This window comes from Bos javanicus, chromosome 4 (genome assembly GCF_032452875.1).
Source record: "Bos javanicus breed banteng chromosome 4, ARS-OSU_banteng_1.0, whole genome shotgun sequence".
NCBI lineage: Eukaryota > Metazoa > Chordata > Mammalia > Artiodactyla > Bovidae > Bos > Bos javanicus.
The window spans coordinates 71,954,593-71,978,907 of NC_083871.1; the positions used below are offsets into that span (position 1 = coordinate 71,954,593).

Here is a 24,315-nt window from a genome sequence, read left to right on the forward strand (position 1 = left end):
TGGATGGGAGAGGTGGGGAGAGAAGTGCAAGGGGTTTCAAGATAGGGGGACACATGTGCACCCATGGCTGATTCATGTTGATGTATGGCAGAAACCACCACAATATTGTAAAGTAATTATCCTCCAATTAAAATAAATAAATTTTAAAAAATGCAGAAAAAGATTTCTTTCACTCATTTAGTGGTACATGGTCATTATTTAGCTATTAACACATTGCACTGATGATAGTTTGGTAGCACAAGTACTTACCACATAAAAAAGGAACAGAAAGCATCTACTCAGCCTCACTAAGTGTAAATCCACTTCCCTATTGGGAAAGAATAGCATTAAGAGTAAATGAAACACTTAAAAAATATAACATATCACTTATCTACAGCAGCACATTTAAAAGTATTATTCTAGTTTTTTTTTTCTCATTGTTGGTTAACTTTAGCTTTCTTAGAGAACTTGATGGATGCAGAGATACACTCCCCAGATATACTCTTAAGGAAAGACTTGTTGACCCAGCTTACGTATGAAAGATTTTTCTGCAGGACAGCTGGCAGAAGAAAGCCTCCAGCTGTTAGCCCTCTCGGGATGAAGTCAGCTGCAGAAAGCCCAAAGATGTGCCCCAAGCCCTTCACAGATTGGTCCACCTTAAACGACTCGTGGAGCAGGAACATGTAAAGGCCCAGCCACTTCAGCCCATGTAACAAGTCTGAGAGGCCATTTTAGCTCCAGACACACTGCGGGGTCATTTGAGGCTGTTATTCAGGCCTGCATCCTACCTGGATTTCTCCCCCTGCTAAGTCTGGCTACCTTGGCCTTCCTTTCACATGTGTTCATCCAAGTGTACCTGCTGAACTGAGCACACAGAACTACCTCAGAGTCCACCTTTAGAAAACCCACCAGGTAACACAGGAAAGGCTTGTCCGACTCTTTGTGACCCCACGTACTCATCCATGGAATTCTCTAGGCCACAATACTGGAGTGGGTAGCCTTTCCCTTCTCCAGGGATCTTCCCAACCCAGGGATCGAACCCATATCTCCCACCTTGCAGGAGGATTCTTTACCAGCTGAGCCACACGGGAATCCATGTAATGTGATAGTATGATACAAAGGAAGAACTTAGAATCAAAAGCTCTAGTTTATATTTCTGAATTCACTACTTTTGAATTGGGTAACCTTGGGTATATTAGTCAGTAGATGAGAACTTTCCTGATCTGCAAAGTGGTGTAATAGCACTACCTTACAGGATCTTTTAAGGACTATGAATTAAATGTGTAGAATGCCTGGTACAGGTGTTTGCTCAGGAAGAGATTATTATGCATTAGAGAGTTTTATGACTGCTATTATTTTCACAACAGTTGTAGATGAGCAAATGGCCACTTGCTAAATATCTTTAGTGCATAATTATGAGCTAAGAATACTCTTAATTAGATTATCTTTCCTTTCAAAGAAGACCAAGTTTCCATTGTATCTACTATTGTCAAACATTTATCTGGAAGTTCTAGCCAGTGAGGTAGGAAAAGAAAGAAAAGAGATCTGATATTAACATAAGAGAGAGACAAAGTGATCATTATTTACAGAAGATGAAATTGTCTCTCTAAATGACCAAAGACAATCAACTAAAACAGCAGAGAGAAATAAAAGGAAAGACTTGAAAGACATTCAAATCTAATCAAAACTTATGAAATGCAATTGCTTTTCCATAGACATAATAACAAACTAGAACATTTAAAAAGAGCATTTCCTATTTGTTAGCAACAAAAATATGCCATATCAGAAACTAAAATGTAAGATCATAGTAATTTAAATATGCAGTATTGGAGAAAGAATAGGTAGCTAGAATAATGGAACGAAGAGTCATGAAACAGATCCATGTATGTATGGAAATTTGGGAAGGCAAAAGATATTACTTATAATAATGGACATAATTTGAAAAAATGGTGAACTGGCAAAACATTTAAAAAATACCTTCCAAAAATAAATTCCAGATGAATTGAAGATTTAAATCTAAAAGATAAACCATACAAGGAATGAAAAGAAAGTACATCATTACACCAAGACAGAAACTGTATCAAAAGACTTAAAATTGTGACTGCATGACATTATTTGGAGAAAAAGATGCCATAAAATAAGTTGAAAATCAAATGATAAATTTAGAAACAAAATTGAAAGCCATGACAAAGTCTTTCATATATATAATGACTCATATATAAAGTCCTCATATATAAAGACTATACAAAAATCAGTATGAATATAAATAATCAGATCTAGTTTCAATTAATAAATGACAAATGTAAGCTTAGTTGAATCCATGTTCTTTAGGATTTACCTTATATACTTGATAATTTATGAAAATTAATGAAAGTGTCAATAGAATAGGATCTAGTTGCTTAAGTTATTCTTTAATACTTTAAAAGTATCAAGAATCTTTTAAAAGAGAGGATTATTTGAGTGAACTTTATTCTCAAAGTATAGAAATTGTACTTATTTAAATTAAAGCATTTTGCATGGTACCTAGCGGGGTGCTTCACACAGATGGGTGTTTAATGATGATGATGTAGTCTGTAATAATGTTCATACAATATGTGAAATATTTGGTAATCATGTGGACTTCTTTATGACAGCAAATATGACTGATTAGATCAATATCATTTGCATATCATTATGGGCTTGATGTGTTTTCGTTCTCTTCTTACATCTTAATGATATCTTAGTATGCTAAAAGAATATTAGCAGGATTATGACAATGTTTTTCATAGTATATCCTTTATGGGAGGTTTTTCCAGTAGTCATGTGTGGATGTGAGAGTTGGACTAAAAAGAAAGCTGAGCACAGAAGAATTGATGCTTTTGAACTGTGGTGTTGGAGAAGAGTCTTGAGAGTCCCTTGGACTGCAAGGAGATCCAACCAGTCCATCCTAAAGATCAGTCCTGGGTGTTCACTGGAGGGATGGATGTTGAAACTGAAACTCCAATACTTTGGCCACTTGATGCAAAGAGCTGACTCATTTGAAAAGACCCCGATTCTGGGAAAGATTGAAGGCAGGAGGAGAAGGGGACGATAGCGGATGAGGTGGTTGGATGGCATCAGTGACTCAACGGACATGAGTTTGAGTAAACTCCAGAAGCTGGTGGTAGACAGGGAGTCCTGGTGTGCTGGGGTTCATGGGGTTGCAGAGTTGGACACGACTGAGTGGCTGAACTGAACTGAACTGAACTGATGGATAGAAAAAAAACAGTGACGTCTTGTGAGGTGTTACTATATAAATAATGAGTACATATTACTTTGGAAATATTGTGCTATGATTTTTTTAAACCCAACCAGAGTATAGGCTACTTGTTGGCAAAAGACTTGATTTCTATTCCTTTCCTAGTAGTTATTTGCACCAGGTAGGTGCTTACTAACTTAACCAATTCAACTAATATTTATTTCTAGTAGCTAATATCTGTGTCAGATAATATGCTGGGAACTTGAGAATGAAGGTGACTAAAGGCGTGATTCTTGTCCTCATGGAACTCACAGTCTATACAGGAAAATAATTAAACAAGCAAATATATTAGATTCAATGAAGGTGCTCCATAGGGATAGTCTAGCTGCTATGGGAGCACATCATAGGAATTCTGACCTCACCTATTGTTATCCCAGAATAGGGGAATTATTTTCAGTCTCTAGCAAACTATTTAAATGATTGAGATCAAACAAGTCAATTCTAAAGGAAATCAACCTGAATATTCATTAGAAGGATTGATGATGAAGCTGAAGCTCCAATACTTTGGCTACCTGATGTGAAAACCTGGTTCAATGGAAAAGACACTGATGCTGGGAAAGATGGAAGGCAAAAGGAGGAGGGGCGCCAAAAGATAAGACGATTAGATAGCATCACCAATTCAATGGACATGAATTTGAGCAAACTCCAGGAAATAGTGAAGGATGAGGGGCCTGGCATGCTATAGTCAATGGGGTCACAAAGAGTCAGACACTCCTTAACCACTAAACAGCAACAACAAAAACTGTGTTCTAAGGCTATACTAGGCACTTTTCACTTCATTTTCAAAATACATATGTATTTTGAGAAATACATAAATATCTTCAGTTTATGGACAAGGAAGCTTATATGTCAGATTGTTTAAGGGACTTTTTAAAGATGATACAGTGTACTGATTTAGACATGGCCTTATTAGAGTGAATCTTGGCTCTGCCATCCATGCACTGAGTAGACAAGTTCCTTGATGTCCTTAGGAATCAGTTTCATCCATCCGTAAAAATGGAGATAACGGTGAACATCAACTGAGTTAACATATACAGAAATTAATAGCACAAGACCAGGCACTTGGCAAAGGCTAATTAAATGGTAGCAAAAAATAAAAAAGGCCACAGAGCTATTTATTAATTCATCGTAACACTTATTTTTTATTTAATAGTATATATCAGCAGAAGCATTGTGCTGATTACATACAATAAAACAGTCCTTTAAGCCCACAAACTTTTCAGCAGTATGGAAATATACAAGATCTGAAAAAGTTCACTACTGGTTCCAAAACAATGAAAAGAAAAAACATGACAAAACATAAAAAAAATAAGTATCTTATTAAATATCTACAAAATACTATGTTAATTTAGTATTTCATTTTATTTAAAAGTAATTTCTAGGTCAGGTTTCCCACTTTGGGATAATTATGATTTTGCTTAATGATTGCCTAGAAATCACTGCCCTTTGAGAATTAAACCACTCATTTGTAGCTAAATAATTTTAAAAGCAAAATTATAAAATCTTTTAAAATATCATAGCAAAAGAGTTATATTAACGGTGTGATATGAGTTCATTTTAACATACACAATATAAAGTATGAGGCGCTCAGGAAGAGTTAAGGGTAAAATGGTTCTGTTTGTTAAATATTAGCTGTATGAAGCCACCTCATCTACTTCATATGTGATCTCATTCTCAATGAAGTCAGAGTCCAGAAGAGAAATGGACATACAAATAATTATTATACTGCTGCTGCTGCTAAGTCGCTTCAGTCGTGTCCGACTCTGTGCGACCCCATAGACGCCAGCCCACCAGGCTCCCCTGTCCCTGGGATTCTCCAGGCAAGAACACTGGAGTGGGTTGCCATTTCCTTCTCCAATGCCTGAAAGTGAAAAGTGAAAGTGAAGTCGCTCAGTCGTGTCCGACCCTCAGCGACCCCATGGACTGCAGCCTTCAAGGCTCCTCTATCCATGGGATTTTCCAGGCAAGAGTACTGGAGTGGGGTGCCATTGCCTTCTCTGAATTTTCATACTACCATGTTACAAAGAGTGTAATCACATTTTATATGAAGTACCATAGTGATATAAAAAGGAAGTAAGATCAATCATATAAATAATTCAAAGAAAACTTCTTACAGATGCTTGAGGCAGGGCTTAAGGAATTAATAGCAAGAAGATGTCAGGTGAACAGGGTTCGGGAAAGAGCAGGATACTTGCCATGGGGACCAGACTTGGAAAGTCAGGAAGGCATGAAGCCATTAGGTGTGTTGTGAGGAGTGTGCACACTTTTCAGGAAACATCTAGAGGTGGAAGCAAAGGAGATGAGCCTGTAAAGGCAGATGGAGGATGGTGGATGGATCACCCCTGCAGCAGCTTTGCCTTGAGAGCAATGCTAAGACACTAATTGCTTTTTAAAAAAAAATCATATTTCTGGTTCAAAAAGATTACTCTGGTGATACCGTGGATATTCTTTTGGAGATCAGGGAATCTGTGAGGGAACATTGATCAAAACCAAAGAATGAAAAAAATGAGTAGCAAAGGAAACCCATGTTTGTTGCAGACCTAGTGTGTGGCTAAGCCTCTGGCACACACACCATCTCATTAACTCACAAGGCATGCCTGTGGGATGGGTCTAATTCCCACTTTAAAGAGGAGGAAGCTTCAGAAAGGTCAAGTTATTTTTCCAATGTCAGGCTGTTAATAAGCAGTTGATGTGCATCAAGAACAAGTTTCTGTGATTCCAAATCATTTGGATATTTGTTTCTGTACCATGTGGACTTCCCAAGGGTAGACCCTAAGGGTTTGAATTAAGGCAGTAACAAGAGCAATCAGAAGCACAGACAAAGTCTGAGAGATGTTGAGATGACATGGTCTTCCAGATTTTGTGTCTGGATGTAGGGAATGAGGAAAGGGTCTAGGATGACTCCCAGCTGTGGGGAAAACATGGGAGGAGGTAGAAATGCTTATCTGGGGCAGGGTGGTGGTGGTGGTGAACAAGGAATTTCAGAAAAGCATAGTGGAAATGGCTGGGAAGGTGAGCAGGCTGGCAAAGCAGTCTTTGGCAAGGAAACACAGAGAAGTCAGGAGAGAAGACTAATCCCTTGGGAGCTTCATTTATACAAAGATGTTGAGCATGAGCGGCAAGGTGGTATCAACTGGCTTTGATGGCTCATTTGGATAATGTTTTAGTTTTAAAACAAATATAAATCTTAGGAAAGAGAATTTGGTTTGCTACTGAAACAAAACAAAACCCCACACTGTAGCCAGGTGCACAGTTAGACATCACATTCACCACAGTTGTTTCTACAAAGCAGTTACTGAAGCAGAAGAGAATGGACCGTCTCCCAGCGCTCAGTCAGAAACAAACCTGGGCCAGTGGCCTCTGGGCAATCTCAGGGGTACAGGCAGCCATGGGGGCCTTCTGGAATCTAGCATCTGGATATGGTCTTTTCATTTGGTCAGGTCTTGAGTGGGGACAGGTACACCAGAGAAAATATGCTCACACTCTTAAATTTATCTTACTGTGTCAGATTAGTGAAAGTTATTAGATTAGAAAAAGGATGAAGTAAATCAATTAAAGTTGGTAGTTATATTAAGGAATCCCAGTGTTCTATGGTTACAGACTGGAAGAGTCAAGAGCCTCCTCTTGGGACTTGTTAGAAATGCCAATTCCTGGGCCCTCCCCAAGACCACTGGCTTAGAATCTAGTTGCTTTCTGGAAAGAAAAGGGTACAATAACATGCATGCCTCAAAGCACTACCAACCCCTCCTCTCTGTAACCCTTCACTCCCCAATTTTTTCCTAAAAATTGAAGGATCATATTGCTTCCTCAAAACTGAGAGATATTCAGAATGTGTCCAACACATTTTGTGATGCTATCCTTTGGAATTAGAGAAGATAATAGATATAGAGGTGGGAGAGGCCTTTCTAAGCTACAAACCAGGGCAGAAGTTATAAAAGAAAACCCTGATAGCTAGGCAGTAAAGAGTATGCCTGCAATGCAGGATACCTGGGTTCAAACCCTGGGTTGGGAAGATCCCCTGGAGAAGGGAATGGCAACCCACTCCAGTATTCTTGCCTGGAAAATCCCATGGACAGAAGAGCCTGGTGGGCTACACTCCATGGGGTCGCAAAGAATAGGATACGACTGAGAGCGACTAACACATATCAGCCACATAAAATTTTAAAACTCTTCAAAGTAAAAACTCAGCATATAAATTAAAATGCAAATTATAAACTGAAAGGTATACCACATGTGGCAGGCAAAAATTTATTATTTACTTTATTTAAAAGGAAAACACTCTTACAAATAAGAGAGAAAAAAGATAGCCATCCCAATAAAAAAATGGCCAAAGCATAGACATGAAAAAGCAATTCACAAAAGATGAACTACAGAATCCAGTGAATGTTTGATCTCATGAGAAATCAAAGAAACTTATTAAAATGAGAAACCAATTTTCACCTACAAATTGGTTTAAAATTTTTTATAATAAACATGTAATATTGAGGGTATGAGAAAACAGACATGATCATAAAATGCTTTTGAACACAGAAGCTGGTGTAACTCTTTCTGATAATGCATTAAAAGTCATGAAAACATGCATGATCTTTGATCTAAAAAGAAGATCATGTTGATCCAAAAAGAATTTATCCAAAAGAAATAATCATGGATATTCACAAAAATTTGTCTGTAAAAATATTCATCTTAGTATATTTACAAGAAAGAAAAATTGAAAACAACCTAAATTCTACAATAAGTTGCAGGTTTGTGTCCCTAAGTTACTGTGATGCTTTTAATAACTATGATGTAGATGAAAGTGTAATAAAATAAAATCATGTTTGTAACATACTGTTAAATAAAAAGTCACCTAATAAAAGAATAAGAATAGTATCTCAGCCTTATAAAAATATACTTGTGTATTTGTATATCTCTATTTCTATCTCTAACATTTATATCTACAAGAATGAAGAAGTATAATGTTTTGAAGGCAAGCACTTTCTCTAGTGTAGCCCTAAACTTCAGAACAGTTGCTGGCATATAGCAGATACTCAAAAATATTTGTCTGTTAAAATGTTAACAATCTTCTTCCCTTCATATTGGTGAGCTTAAGGTACTTACAAATGTGTTCTTTATGTACCTCTATATCTCCAAAACTTTCTATAATACATTCCTTTTTCAGTCAGAGAAAGAAAATATATTCTAATTTTGAAAAAATAATTACTGGATAAAATTAGCTACCTATAGACAGAACTTGGACTTCCCAGGTGGCCCTGGTGGTAAACAGCCTGTCTGCCAATGCATCAGACATAAGAGAAGCAGGTTTCATTCCTGGGTTCGGAAGATTTCCTGGAGGAGGGCATGACAACCTACTCCAGTATTATTGCCTGGGGAATCCCATGGACAGAGAAGTCTGGCAGGCTATGGTCAATAGGGTTGCAAAAAGTCGGACGTGACTGAACACTCACACTGCAGACAGAACCTCAGAGCTCATTGTCAATATCAGATCAGATCAGATAAGATCAGTCGCTCAGTCATGTCGGACTCTTTTCGACCCCATGAATCGCAGCACACCAGGCCTCCCTGTCCATCACCAACTCCTGGAGTTCACTCAGACTCACGTCCATCGAGTCAGTGATGCCATCCAGCCATCTCATCCTCTGTCATCCCCTTCTCCTCTTGCCCCCAACAATTCCCAGCATCAGAATCTTTTCCAGTGAGTCTACTCTTCGCACGAGGTGGCCAAAGTACTGGAGTTTCAGCTTTAGCATCATTCCTTCCAAAGAAATCCCAGGGCCGATCTCCTTCAGAATGGACTGGTTGGATCTCCTTGCAGTCCAAGGGACTCTCAAGAGTCTTCTCCAACACCACAGTTCAAAAGCATCCATTCTTCGGTACTCAGTCTTCTTCACAGTCCAACTCTCACATCCATACATGACCACAGGAAAAACCATAGCCTTGACTAGACGAACCTTTGTTGTCAAAGTAATGTCTCTGCTTTTGAATATGCTATCTAGGTTGGTCATAACTTTCCTTCCAAGGAGTAAGTGTCTTTTAATTTCATGGCTGCAGTCACCATCTGTAGTGATTTTGGAGCCCAGAAAAATAAAGTCTGACACTGTTTCCACTGTTTCCCCATCTATTTCCCATGAAGTGATGGGACCGGATGCCATGATCTTCATTTTCTAAATGTTGAGCTTTAAGCCAACTTTTTCACTCTCCACTTTCACTTTCATCAAGAGGCTTTTGAGTTCCTCTTCACTTTCTGCCATAAGACTGGTGTCATCTACATATCTGAGGTTATTGATATTTCTCCTGGCAATCTTGATTCCAGCTTGTGTTTCTTCCAGTACAGCATTTCTCATGATGTACTCTGCATAGAAGTTAAATAAGCAGGGTGACAATATACAGCCTTGACGAACTCCTTTTCCTATTTGGAACCAGTCTGTTGTTCCATGTCCAGTTCTAACTGTTGCTGCCTGATCTGCATACACATTTCTCAAGAGGCAGATCAGGTGGTCTGGTATTCCCATCTCTTTCAGAATTTTCCACAGTTGATTGTGATCCACACAGTCAAAGGCTTTGGCATAGTCAATAAAGCAGAAATAGATGTTTTTCTGGAACTCTCTTGCTTTTCCCATGATCCAGCAGATGTTTGCAATTTGATCTCTGGTTCCTCTGCCTTTTCTAAAACCAGCTTGAACATCAGGAGGTTCACGGTTCACATATTGCTGAAGCCTGGCTTGGAGAATTTTGAGCATTACTTTACTAGCGTGTGAGATGAGTGCAACTGTGCGGTAGTTTGAGCATTCTTTGGCATTGCCTTTCTTTGGGATTGGAATGAAAACTGACCTTTTCCAGTCTGGGGAGGCCTTACAAATAGCTGTGAAAAGAAGAGAAGTGAAAAGCAAAGGAGAAAAGGAAGGATATAAACATCTGAATGCAGAGTTCCAAAGAATAGCAAGAAGAGATAAGAAAGCCTTCAGCAATCAATGCAAATAGAGGAAAACAACAGAATGGGAAAGACTAGGGATCTCTTCAAGAAAATCAGAGATACCAAAGGAACATTTCATGCAAAGATGGGCTCGATAAAGGACAGAAATGGTATGGACCTAACAGAAGCAGAAGATATTAAGAAGAGATGGCAAGAATACACAGAAGAACTGTACAAAAAACATCTTCACGACCCAGATAATCACGATGGTGTGATCACTGACTTAGAGCCAGACATCTTGGAATGTGAAGTCAAGTGGGCCTTAGAAAGCATCACTATGAACAAAGCTAGTGGAGGTGATGGAATTCCAGTGGAGCTATTCCAAATACTGAAATTTGATGCTGTGAAAGTGCTGCACTCAATATGCCAGCAAATTTGGAAAACTCAGCAGTGGCCACAGGACTGGAAAAGGTCGGTTTTCATTGTCAATATGGGGCTCATTAAATTTGAAAACCCAATTCAGTCGAGGTGAGCCAGGCAGTGCTGTAGGAAGTGCAGCAAATTTATGATTATAATTCAGGAAATGTAGGCCTATTCAGCTGCTCTGTGTTGGCCTTGGACTATGATTTTAAAAGTTTTCCACCCTAAAAGAGAGAGCTCAAGATTTTTACTTTAAGGATGAAATTACATTTCATTCAAATTTAGCGTCGTGCTTCATAATACATCCAGTTTGTTTCATTTAAAATATCTGAAATTGTTTACCACTGTGTAAGATGGATTACATACTCCATGCTATTCTACAGCTTGTGTGCCCACCGGTGCTCCTCATGGGGGCTTCTGGAGTGTTGTTTAGGCAAGTGTGGGAACACAGTGTTAGCAAGCAGGATTAGCAGACTGCTAAGATGGAGTAACAGAGACAATTTGTTAGCGTGTGTTCAGAAGAGGGGTAGGTTGGCTAATTGACACCAACATGCCATCTGCTTGGCAGGTGTGTCTCGTCACTGAAAAATCTCAAGGCGAGGATTAAATGAGATATAAAGTATTGAGTACAAAGTCTGACATGAAGTAAGCTCTCAATAAATGCTAGCTGTTATTATTACCAAAGAGAGTTCTCACACCCAGATGTTACTACCACTTACATGATCAGACTAATTACTGTTACTCTGATTCAAGGTGCACCAAGCCATGTTCTCATCCAACTACCCAGGCATATTTTTCCCTCCAGGAGGGGATGATCAAAATAACTTCATGCAGCCATATATCTCATTGCACATTGATATGTGAATCAGTCAAAAGATACTGGACATCTCTTTGTGGGCAGCACAACAAATTCTTTTGCCCATGGAATGGTAAAATAGACCTTGGATGTGGTGATTTTATCAAGGTATGGCTATCTCTTGAAGCAAATTTGGACCATGGGTCTTTTCTAATCAACAATTTAGCTTATTTCCCTAACTACCATTAGCAGGAGTATAATTTTCAAGTAGGTCTCAAATTCCCTAAAGCACATTTCATAGCCCACAGAAAAAAATGCATTTTATAATATGATCCAGAACATATATTGAAAGTTTCATGAAACAACACCTACCCGTATTTTATTAATTATCTAAAATCAGAATTCTGGGCCAACAGTCACTGTCCTGGGATCCACATATGAAAACTGACTGTACTTCCTGCTTAGTCTATATTTTCTTCCCTCTCTGTTCATTCCATTGCTCAGTCTGAACTGCCATGGTCTATGCTTTACTCATATCCTCCTCCTCCATTCGTGACTCCTGGCCAGCCTTGAGCTCTCAACAATATGAGCTCACCTACTTCTTATGTCTACAGTAACAGTCTTGCTTGGATTTTTCAGGATACTTTGAATATTTTATTCTATGACCCTTGGCTTTGGATCATATATGTTAATCGGTCTAAGTCCTCTAGTTTGCCCTGGCCTCCTCAATTCTGACCTCAACTTCACACAGAGGATGTGTAGTGACTGAAGAAACTTTCGTCCATATTAAATGTCCTCATTCACTCACTTGTGCCAGGCACTGTTCTGCAGGCCACCAACTTCAATTTGCCTACACTTTGTCCATTCCAGTCTGCCTCCATTTTCCAAGAATAGTCTCTATTTTAAGACAGAATAAGTCCTTTTTGCTTAGTTCTTAGTGTGTGTATGTGCTATTTTATGAATGACTAATTAAGGCTTTCTGGGCAGTCGCAGACTATCCCTCTGATATGGTTCTCTTTTCAGCCTGATGATTGCTTTATTGTAGACACAGGGAAATAATTCCTGGAGTCAGAGAACTATGGACTCAAATCCTTGGGCCACATGATTTGTAACCTAATCATAGTTTTGCAAAGATTAAATACAATAAATAAAAATTATACTGTACTATCTGAATGCTTAGTGAGTCATCTAGCATATAATAGGTGGTAAGTAAATGTTAATTCATTCTCCTTACTTTTTTCTAGTTAGTAATGCATGAAGATAAAATAGAGTATGGTAGCATGGTAATGTTAGCAGATTTTAAACCCTTACACTGTGCTAAATACATCTTGTGCCTTATCTGAGCTAATTTTAGAACAACTCAACAGGATTCCTTATCATTTTACAGATGAGGAAAGTTGAAGTGCAAAGAGATTAAAGAGATGGCTGAGTTCAAAAAATTAGTAAGGTGCAGAGCTGTATGTGTATTCTCAAACTAGAAAGACATTCAGACTTCTGACCCCATTTATGCAATGAGATCCACTGGGGGTCAGAATTCCCTATAGATTAAAATCAGATTGCTTATTGCATACATAATGATATTTCTTGCCTCTCCCCAAGATTCTCATCTAGACTTCTTCCCATTATCCCCCACCCTCCATTAGCTTAGGACCAAGTCTTGGAAAAGTCTTGGGCATGATGTAGTTGGAAGCAGCTGCTGAAGTTTATGATAAAATAAAAAAAACAGTTACGAACCACTTGACTATTATTTTTCCACTCACCATTTTGCATAGTTGTGCAGCTGCTGCTGCTGCTGCTAAGTCGCTTCGGTTGTGTCCGACTCTGTGTGACCCCATAGATGGCAGCCCACCAGACTCCCCAATCCCTAGGATTCTCCAGGCAAGAACACTGGAGTGGGTTGCCACTTCCTTCTCCAATGCAGGAAAGTGAAAAGTAAAAGTGAAGTCGCTCAGTCGTGTCTGACTCTTAGCGACCCCATGGACTGCAGCCTAACAGGCTCCTCCGTCCATGGGGTTTTCCAGGCAAGATTACTGGAGTGGGGTGCCATTGCCTTCTCCAAGTTGTGCAGCACTCAGTATTAAATGTTCTGAACTGACTCAGCCAAGGCCAAGTAGATGCAGGCTCTGTCAGAGCATTTAGTTTACTGCCTAGCTCACAGAGCCACCTGCCTTGATGCTACAGCCTCTCTAACACATTTTTGTCAATTCCAAAGGCCATGAGGTTGGAATGTGCCTAACCACAGTACATCTCTTTGCTTTGGATGGTAACTAGTGCTTTTCCAGCTGTTCACTGTTTGCTGTCTTCCTTCTTTGTTTCCACACAGCTTGAGTTTTTGAGCTTTTAACATTCATGATTTTTTTTAAGCTGTTAGACCAAATCTAGAATTATCATTCTATCATTTCAGAGGACTTGGCTTTGTTCATTTTCATAGTTACGTCAAGTCCTGAGAGAATAGCTTTGAATAGAGTCCTCTTTAAAAATATATCTGTGGTGATATATGGCAGAAACCAACACAATATTGTAAAGCAATTATCCTCTAATTAAAAGTAAAAGAGAAAAAAATGTATCTACAACTATCTATCATCTGTCTATACCTGTCTATCCATCCATCCATTGATCTAGCCATCCATCTCAGAATTTAACATCTGATAAAACATAGTTTTAATTATTTCCATTTAATACATATACCTATACATTTTTCTTATTACACTGAATTTATTTTTTAAATATGGAAAACATGTCCATGATTCCAAAAGCAAAACCATACGAGATAGATTCAGAACAGTCTTGCTTTCAAGCCATCTTCTTCACCCTGCTTCATCCCTCCCTTTAGATAAAATAATTTTACACTTCTGAACAATTTAAAAAGTATAATATACGTGCTGCTGCTAAGTTGCTTCAGTCGTGTCCGACTCTGTGTGACCCCATAGACAGCAGCCCACCAGGCTCCCCCATCCCTGGGATTCTCCAGGCAAGAACACTGGAGTGGGTTGCCATTTCCTTCTCCAATAATACAGTGGTATATTCACATCATGAGCATACAGCTTGATGATTTCTCACAAACTGAATATACCCATGAACCCACCATGTAGAATATTTCTAGTATCCCAGAAACTGCCCTTTCCACACCTAAGCCACTCTTGTCTCTAGAGACAACCACTCTTTTGACTTCAGATACTAGGTTAGTTTTACCACATGTAGTGGCTAAGTGGCAGTCACTTCAGTCGTGTCCAACTCTGTGTGACCCCATAGACGGCAGCCCACCAGGCTCCCCCGTCCCTGGGATTCTCCAGGCAAGAACACTGGAATGGGTTGCCATTTCCTTCTCCAGTGCATGACAGTGAAAAGTGAAAGTGAAGTCGTTCAGTCCTGTCCAACTCTTTGCGACCCCATGGACTGCAGCCCACCAGGCTGCTCCGTCCATGGGATTTTCCAGGCAAGAGTACTGGAGTGGGGTGCCATCGCCTTCTCCAACCACATGTAGAACTATATATAAATAAAATAGTGAAACAATATATTTATGAGATCTATCCATATTGTGGGTGGTGGAAGTATTTGCTTTTTCATCGCTGCTAGTTTATTCTATTGTATTAAAAGACACATACAAGAATGTTCATGAAGCACTATTTGTTAAAGCAAAAAACTAGAAACCATTTTCTCCATCAATAGCAAAATGGATAAATTATTGTATTGGCGTGCTTCGATACATGGGGTGGAAAAGAGTCGGACACGACTGAGTGACTGATCTGATCTGATCTGTACATGCATTTTAACACACATATATATTTCTGGTGGGTACATTTTCAAGAATAGAATTGGTATAGTATGTGTGTGTTCAGGCTTTAGTATATATTGCCAAAAAGTTTCTAAAAGTGGATGTTCCAGTTTACACTTCATCCAGCAGTATATAAGAATTCTATTTGTTCTTCATCTGCCAATATTGTCTTAGTAATATTATCTGTTCTTATAGGTAGCTCAGAGAAGGTGATGGCACCCAACTCCAGTACTCTTGCCTGGAAAATCCCATGGATGGAGGAGCCTGGTAGGCTGCAGTCTATGGGGTCGCCACGAGTCGGATACGAATGAGCGACTTCACTTTCATTTTTCACTTTCATGCATTGGAGAAGGAAACGGCAACCCACTCCAGTGTTCTTGCCTGGAGAATCCCAGGGATGGGGGAGCCTGGTGGGCTGGCGTCTATGGGGTCGCACAGAGTTGGACATGACCGAAGCGACTTAGCATCGGCCGCAGCAGCAGCATAGGTAGCTAGTTCACTGTGCTTTTACTTTGTTTTTCCCTGGTGAATAATCATTTGTATTAGTTTTTAGTTTATTATTTTTTGCAAAAAGGGGAGAAATATATATAAACAGCCCTTTATTGCATAAAGGGTAGCACTCTCTATACATACTGTTTTCTATTTAGCATATTACTTTTTCACTTATATATATTGAAGATCCCTATGTAACATAGCATGTCAATATATTCCTTATTTCTTTCTACAGCCACACAGTATTCAATTGTGTGAGTGTATCTTAGCTTCTTTAGTCAATCCCCTATTGATGGGCAGTTAGCTTACTTTCAAACATTTCCTGTTTGCAATTACGACTTGTGTGTAACAAAAATTAAGACTTGTATATGGGTCTTTTCATTGTTTTGCTACTATACCTTTGAGATAGAACTTAGAACTTGCTGTGTCAAAGGTAAATGAGGATGTAATTTTGTTAGATATTGCCAAATTTCCTTCCATCAGGATTATGACATTTTATACTCCCACAAGTGACTGGTGAGACATACATCTATATTTTATGCTATAGACTATTCTCTTAGCGTATTAAATAGGCACTGGTAAATTTTTTTAAGAATCTTTAAAGTAAAAGTTTTGATTATCTATAATACTACAATCTCATAGGCACTTTAATTTTCCTTTAATGTGTAAAAATTTTAATTGAGTTAATAATGTAATATGTATTCTTGACTCACAGACTTAGTCAGACACAACTGAAGCGACTTAGCATGCATGTACCACAGCAGTTGATGAGACTGCTGTTCTACCACACCTCAGGGAGTATTATGAATTTCAATTTGATAGAGCTTATCAATTGCTTCATTCTTAATTTGCACAACAATAAATATCTGTTCTATTTATAGCAGGTATTCAACATACAGCTCTTCACTTGATTAACACCTCAGAGTTTCCTATAAAAATGCATACTTGCTCTTTTTCAATTTAAAATAAAAAAATTTTAATGCAAGAAAGAGAATGTATCTGTTAAGTGCAAAAATGTCAAGTTCTTAAATTTTCCCTTTTATACTTAGGATTTATGAGATGACCTGCATGATTAGCTAAGTACAGTTTTGTCACCAAGAGGTGGTTTAGAATTGTGAGCAGCTGGTTATAATTTCTTCAGCTCTCCAAATAAACATGCAATCTAAAGACAGTGTGCTCCCTATCAGAACTGGAAGAGCAAACCCCCTCATCCTTCTTACAATATATTATTACCCATAAACCCCCTTTACATAGTAATTCTGGAGCTCTCACTAAATTTGTGTATCTCAGTGGCTCTCAGGATGAGACCCCAAACCAGTAGGTCAGAACCATCTGAGAACGTGCAAGAGTGCATGCATACTCAGTTGCTTAGCCGTGTCTGACTCTTTGAGACCCTATGGACTGCAGCCCACCAGGCTCCTCTGTCCATAGGATTTTCCAGGCAAGAATACTAGAGTGGGTTGCCATGCCCTTCTCCAGGAGAACATGCTAGAAGCAACCTAGATGTCCATCAACAGATGAATGGATACAGAAGATGTGGTACATACATAAAATGGAATATTATTCTGCTATAAAAAGGAATGCATTTGAGTCAGTTCTACTGAGGTGGGTGAACCTAGAGCCTATTATGCAGAGTGAAGTAAGTCAGAAAAAGAAAAACAAATATCATAATGCATATAAATGAAATCTAGTAAGATAGTACTGACAATTCTATTTGCAGGGCAGCAAAGGAGATGTAGACATAGAGAACAGACTTCTGGGCACAGAGAGGGAAGGAGAGGGTGGGGTGATTTGAGAGAGTAGCATGGAAACATATACATCACCATATGTAAAATAGATAACCAATGGGAATTTGCTATATGATGCAGGGAACCCAATCTGGTGCTCTGTGACAACCTAGAGGAGTGGGATGAGTTGGGAGGTGGGAGGGAGGGTCAAGAGAGAGGCGACATATGTATACCTATGACTGATTCATGTTGATGTATGGCAGAAACCATCACAATATGATAAAGTAATTATCCTCCAATTACAAATAAAATAAAATAAAAATTCAGATTCCCAGGCCCCATCTTGAATCTTCTGTATCAGTATCTTTGCAGAAATCTGGCAATCTGAGAGTGTGTGTGTATTTCAGTTGGGATCAACTATGTGTAATATTAAATTTACCCCTTAACTATTTTTAAGTGTATCATCCATTAGTGTTAAGTGCATTCACATTGCTATGCAACATTACCAACATCCATTTCTAGAACTTTCTTCATCTTGCAAAACCAAAACTATATATTCATTAAAAAACAACTTTCCACATTAGCCCCTGGCCACCACCATCCTACTTTCTGTCTCTGTGAATTGGACTACTCCAGGTACCTCAAATAAGTGAATCATACAGTATTTTTCATTTTGTGAGTGGCTTATTTAACTTAGTATAATGTTCTCGAAGTTTATCCATGTTGTAGTATGTGTCAGAATTTCCTTCCTTTTTAAGGCTGAACAATATTTCATTGTATGTGTGTACCACATTTTGTTTATCCATTCATCTATTAATGGACACTGGGTGGCTTCAACTTAACCATCTGTGTTTTAACCTTTTAAGCCCTCCAGGGGATTCTCATGGAGAAGGCAATAGCACCCCACTCCAGTACTCCTGCCTGGAAAATCCCATGGATGGAGGAGCCTGGTAGGCTGCAGTCCATGGGGTCTCGAAGAGTCGGAAACAACTGAGCGACTTCACTTTCACTTTTCACTTTCATGCATTGGAGAAGGAAATGGCAACCCACTCCAGTGTTCTTGCCTGGAGAATCCCAGGGACGGCGGAGCCTGGTGGGCTGCCGTCTCTGGGGTCGCACAGAGTCGGACAGGACTGAAGCGACTTAGCAGCAGCAGCATCAGGGGATTCTCATGAGTTTGGGAACTACTGGTTAATAGGGAATAGAGATGTAGTGATTAATGTCATCTTGACAGATCTAGAATTCTTTTTTTAGAATGTTTTAAGGGAGATAGTGAAGGACAGGGAAGCCTGGTGTGCTGCAGTTCATGGGGTCTCAAAGAGTCAGACATGACTTCATGACTGAACAACAAAGCTATATTTGATACGGTAAGTTCACCTAAATGAAGGATATGACTCACGGCAAAGAAGTATAAAATCTCTTTGCTTGGGGTAATCTCACAAGGATGCAGTATTTAACACTATAATGGCAAACAAAAAGTACTTAATAATGTTTGAAATAAAAACTGTGTTACTTTAAGCAAGAATATGTATGATGATAAAGCCTTAAAATAGGCTAATCTGATCTTTGAAAAGTGTAAACTGGATGGGGATGAAGACTTATCAAATTAAAAATAGAAGAGGGATGAAAGAAAACATAATGACATTAAAGGGTACAATGCTGTAAATAACATAATAGTAAACAGAAGCATTCTAGTTTATGCTTAGCATGGAATTCAGTGAGCTGTTTATGGAATTAACATTACAGCAGTTTTGAATCAGCTGAATTTTCTTGTAGTTATCAGGGAACATCTGTGGTTATATAAACCACCATAATGATGGTAGTCAAATCTCATGAAACAGAGCGTTAACCCGCAGCCCGAGGTAGTCAGTCAGTCGCGGCCTTCATGGTTGTTTGCAGACTTGCATAATGAGCTAAAGTGATTGGGAGATTCAACTTTCCCACAAGAATCCCAGCTAGAAAATCCTGCTGAGGGCAGAGTGTAGTACTAGTCAGGCTAATGATATGATTTGACATAGGAATATTAATTCTCACTCAAGAAATAAAAATATGTATTTGATTCTAATACATTCGATTTGAAAGAGAATATGACCCAGTTGCTCATATACCTGATACCTGGCACAGATTATCTGAATGAATAAAGAAATAAATGAATAAATAATGAATGAATAAATTTCATGAATTTTATTGAGTACTTACGATGTGTAAGCTAAAGGGAGGCCCTAGCAATTTACAAAAATAAGTAATTTAACAGATTCCCTGGTGAGTAAGAAGTAAATGAATATCTTCTTCTTTGTTTGGTATCTTTCATTTTCACTATTAAGTTAACTGCATAACCTTGGGCAAAGTCCCCAGGCCTCAGTTTATTCGTCTGTAAAACTGGGTATGTGTGGGTGCCATGGGATGCCAAGACAGGTGATCTTTAAGGTTTCTTACAGTTTTCAAATTCTGTTTCTTAGGCTGTATTGTGGGGAAGGGGCATTCTCATGTATTAATTCATTCAGCAGTGTGTGTTGAGTGAATGTAAAGCGCTGTGCTATAATTTTCCCATAACTTATTAAAATCACTTTCCTTTTTCATGGCTATAAAACAGCATGGCTAAATGTCAGAGAGAAAAATCTTCATAAATGGTCCCTATAAAACTCATACCAAAATAGCAAGCACCCTGGGGATGCTGGCACAGCCCCATGAGTGAGGTACTCTCCTACCTTCCCAGAGTTTCCAGGTCCCAAGAAGAGATCATCAGAGCACTTCTGGTGAGTACTGCCTCCTCCTGATGCCTTCACAAATCATTCTTTGGCAACAGCTGTGTAAGGACCTTCAGGCCTTTCCACTGATCAGCCAGTACTGTGCAAAAAGTTAAAAAAATCATTTCAGAGGCATTTGGTTATTTAAAGATTTGGATCTTTATAAACACATCCATCCCAAGTGATAGAGAAATAGGACTCACAGATGTTGCTTGATTTCTCTTTTTACCTAGGGATTTCCTGATATCTGTTTTTCAGTTTCAAAGTAAGTATTAAATGCTTGTATAATTTAAGTGTTTCATTTAATTAAGCTCAAAAATGTATTTAAACTTTAGATCAGCCTAGATAACTTGAAAATAGAAACAATGGGGCAATTCTGCCAGTTCAGGCTTGATCTAGAATGCATTCCATTTCGAATGACTTAGGTGTTGGTAAATATAGTTCTAGCAGTTTCTGGGCAAACCAATTCTAAATGCTTGAATCTTTCAGGGCTATATTTATACAAGCAAGGCTATCACATTCTATCTCTGCTTCCCATCATTTTAAAATGAGTCCATTTCTTGGGCCTGAAATGGGTGAGGAATACGTCTTCGCTTAAAATTACAAACCAGTGCCAAGGCAATAGCATGACATACCTAAAGAACATTTTTATTATAGCTGAACAGCACCTTGACATCTGCAATAAATATATTCCTGAAAAGTTGTGTTTGCCTACTTCATTTAAACATCTTGCTACTCTCCCCGTTTATGTGCTATTGCTCTGCCACTTGAAATATAATTGAATCCAGCCATTTTTATTTGGCACAAATGTATAAAATAGATTACTTATTGTTTGCTATACTGAATGATGTCTGCACACTAGAACTAGGAGAGAAAAATGAAATGTGGTTTACATGCACGTCTACATTGGTGATTTTCCTCAGAGAAAGGGCAACATTTAGTAACTGCAAACAGATTGACTTTGTAAAGTATGATAATTCCTTTTTAATGAATATGTGTTCCAAATGACATCTTTTCTTATCGGGGTAGGTTTACTCTGTATCATATGAGTAATTATTTAAGACATTTAGGAATATGTTCTAGATGTATATTTCTAAGCACTGAAGATGTTTAGGATTGTTTTGCATGTGTATTGCCTCCTGTAGAACCCAAGGAGGCTAATTCTTTCTACCTTTCCTCCCTTTCTGAGAGGGAGGCTCTTTGTGGACCTAGTTCCATGGAGGTGAGAACTTGCCCCAATCCTCTTCTCCATCCTGGCTGCATCTGTGCTAGCTTTCATGAATATCTTTGACACTACATGTGCCTTAGCTTCCCAGGTGGTGCTAATGGTAAAGAATCTGTGCAACGCAGAAGACACCAGAGACTCAGGTTCACTTCCTGGGTGGAGAAGATTCCCTGGAAGAGGAAATGGCAACTCACTCCAGTATTCTTGCCTGAAAAATTCTATGTTCAGAGGAGTCTGATGGGCTACAGTCCATGGGGTCCAAAGGAGTTGGACACGACTAGGCACACATGCATACACATGTGCTTTAGCTTACCAAGAGGCTTTCTGCCTCAGGCTTTGTCCAGGTCCTCTTAATGCTTCAGTCAGAGACTAGTTCCTCCAGAAACACAAACTGCCCCCATGTCACAGCCCTGCATGAAATCCAGAGTGGTTCCCATTACCTCAGGACGTACTTAAAACTTTCAAGCACGTCATCACCTGGCCCTGCCTGCAAACCAGACTCATTTCTGATGGCTTGGATCACAATTCTCAAGTTCACTCCTGTTATTCTTTCTGCTGGAGCACACTTTCCCAACTCCTTCACTTGACAGATGCAAATCAGTTCTCTACTTCTGACTGGAAGCCTCACTGATCTCCATGCCGAGTTAGTCACCTTCTCTCCCTGTTACCGCAGTGCCCTACGCATAGTGTTATCACAATACCACACCTATTCATTCATCCATTCTTCTGTTTCTCCCACTAAACAAGGAACCTGTCATTTCTGTAACCCTAACCATTAAATCTTTCCCCTTATCTATGATGTCTCTAGCAATGATAGCAATGCCTAATGCGTAGTTGTTTCTCAATAAAGTCGGGTTGCAAGAATGAATTCATTCACCCCTCCATTCATACTTTAGTCAACTTATTTTTTTTTAAGCTCTGTTACCAGAAAGCTTATTATGCTAACAGCAGTATATCTAGGGCATCTGTTTCAAAATAATTTTGTGATTAATTTGTGCCCCTTACAGGATTTCATACTGGCATTAATATCCTATAACATCACCTGGGCCACAATATTTTAAGCAGCATGACAGCTTATGCCAAAATATGAGATGATGAGAAACAGATTATGGAACCCCAAGCAAATATTTCAGAAAGATGTACTGTATAATTAGTTGTTTATAAAAACTTTCCCAAGGTCTACCTTTTAATAGATTCTCCCACATTACAGGAGGATCTGTTTGAATAGAACTTACATCCACACTGTGCTCTTTAATGGTTCAGTCAAATGTCTCTACTTACATTGTTAAAAATATAGTTTTCTCTTCCAAATAAGGTTTACCTGTAATGTGTTCACCTGAGCACTTTCTTATTATCAGCTGGCAAGCAAAATGAAAAAGCGATTGGACCTAGGGCTGCAAGTGCCAGCTTTGACTCTTGAAGGTGTGTGGTTAGAAAGCAGATTTTCTAGTGTATGAATTAACTGTGCCCAAGGCTTATCTTTCCCTTTTTTAAGATTTCCCTTTGGCTATGCAGAGCTTAGTGCTGCAGTAGGCCTTATACGAGAATAGTACTTACCAAGCAGAGCAATTTTACCCCCCAGGGTACATTGGGCAATATCTGGAGTCATTTTTGGTCATTGCAATTGGGAGAGAGTGGTGAGTGATGATAACATTACTTTGTAGAGGCCAGAGATGTTGCTGCACCTCTTACGTTCAAAATTCAGCACCCCACATTCAAAATTCTCCAGCCTGAAATGTCAATAGTGCCAAGATTAAAAACCTTGCAGTAGCCACTAAGGAAGACAGCATGGAGGTTCCTTAAAAAAAATCTAAAAACAGAGTTACCATATGATCCAGCAGTTCCACTTCTGGACACGTGTTTGGAGGCAAACATGATTCAAAAGGATACATGCACCCCAGTGTTCATTGCAGCACTATTCACAATAGCCAAGACATGGAAACAACATAAATGTCCATCAACAGAAGAATGGATAAGAAGATGTGGTGCATACATACAATGGAATATTACTTGGTCATGAAAAAGAGTGAAATAATGCCATTTGTAGCAACATGGATGGACCTTGGGATTATCATACTAAATGAAGTAAGTCAGGGAAAAACAAATATAATATGAAATCACTAATATGTGGAATCTTTAAAAATGATACAAATGAACTTATTTACAAAACAGAAACAGACTCCCAGACTGAGAGAATGAACTTATGGTTGCCAGGAGGAAGGATGGGGGAGAGAGATGTATGGGGAGCGTGGGATTGACATGTACACACTCTTGTATTTAAAATAGATAACCAACAAGGACCCACTGTAAAAAAAAAAAAATAGCAATTTTTTGGAAAGAATACAATTTTAAAATTTAAAAAATGTATTATGGGAAAAAAAGAAAAGAAAAACCCTGTACTAGGGTGGATCAAGAAAGGTGAAAATAGAAGCTGAAAAGTGAGAATCTGCGATGCCTGTGATTGACTTTTCTATTGTGGTTTGCTGCTCGTTCCAAGGGATGTTCATTACAGGCAGCTCTCAACCTACGGCTGTAGGCTACTCCAAGGCCCGCTGGAGAGTCTGTCTCACTCCAGTTGGCTAAGACTCTCTCATATAACGTAATACAGTCACAAGAGTGATGACCATCACCTTTATTGTGTTCTCTTGATTAGAAGTAAGTCACAGGTGCCACCTGCACTCAGGTGGAGGATGTTATGAAAAGCTGTGGACACTCAGAGGTAGGAATCATAAAGACTACTCTGGGATTCATCCATGCCACATGTTCTCTCTTTTTGTTGGAGGGGCAGGTCTGCACTGAGAGATTTGTGGGATCTTAGCTCCTGGACAAAGAATCAAACCCAGGTCCCCTGCAGTAGAAGTGTGGAGTCCTAACCACTGGACCACCAGGAAACTCCTATTGTATTGTTATCTGGATGGCAGGTATGGTGTTTTGTGCTGTGCAAACCTGGTTAAGCAACACAAGGTT

At 38.9% G+C, this 24,315-nt stretch overlaps 1 protein-coding gene across 1 annotated transcript in view; it reads right to left on the bottom strand.

Annotated features, from left to right (window-relative positions):
* PALS2 (protein associated with LIN7 2, MAGUK p55 family member) overlaps window positions 1-20,106 on the bottom strand; it is a 165,054-nt gene extending 144,948 nt beyond the window's left edge. Inside the window, exon 1 of the mRNA XM_061414339.1 lies at window positions 20,085-20,106. The gene's annotated coding sequence lies outside the window, so the exon portion shown is untranslated. The remainder of the gene's footprint in view (window positions 1-20,084) is intronic.
* Between the last annotated feature and the right edge of the window lie 4,209 nt (window positions 20,107-24,315).